Consider the following 603-nt stretch of genomic DNA (forward strand, 5'->3'; position numbering starts at 1 on the left):
ATAAATGCAATTCAGGGTTTTGTACTTTTATCTTCAGTGAATATTTAAATTAGTCCTGTATGAGTTAATCTTCGCCATTGTGTGTAAAAAAGAAGTTAAACCCATACAGGATTGACCACATGGGTGTGGCAAGTTTCAAGTAGTCCTTGTGTTATCTGATTATGGTTAGAGATTGCTTTCAGAGCCAACTCTAGTTGATATATACTTCATATGTTGCATATTCCTTCAAGTTACCAAGTCTTGTACCCTTAAGAAGTCTTTAAAATAACCCATTCATTAGTGTAGCAAAGTTATTAAAACATCAAAATTACATCATAAAATGTTCAGTCTAAGCTTATTTTCCCATAATAAAGAATTTTTATTCATGTTAATGTTTTTCCATCCTTATCCTCCAACTGATCCTTTAGATTTTTCATTTAAAATAAAAGCATTAAGAATTCATACAAAAATGAAAGAAAGAAGCCATTATATATATATTGTTTACTTAAACTCCATAAGTGAGATGTCTTCCCCGTTGTAATATTTAAGAGTTCTTCTTTGGTCTGGCTATAGTTTTCCCAATAACCACAATTCATAAGAAACACGTAAACGGCAGTCATAAAA

At 30.7% G+C, this 603-nt stretch overlaps 1 protein-coding gene across 2 annotated transcripts in view; it reads right to left on the reverse strand.

Annotated features, from left to right (window-relative positions):
- The window catches only part of LOC119581894 (protein O-linked-mannose beta-1,4-N-acetylglucosaminyltransferase 2-like), an 8,417-nt gene that overhangs the window by 7,049 nt on the left and 765 nt on the right, over positions 1-603 (reverse strand). The window lies entirely within an intron of this gene.

Source organism: Penaeus monodon, chromosome 15 (genome assembly GCF_015228065.2).
Source record: "Penaeus monodon isolate SGIC_2016 chromosome 15, NSTDA_Pmon_1, whole genome shotgun sequence".
In the NCBI taxonomy this organism is placed as follows: Eukaryota; Metazoa; Arthropoda; class Malacostraca; order Decapoda; family Penaeidae; genus Penaeus; species Penaeus monodon.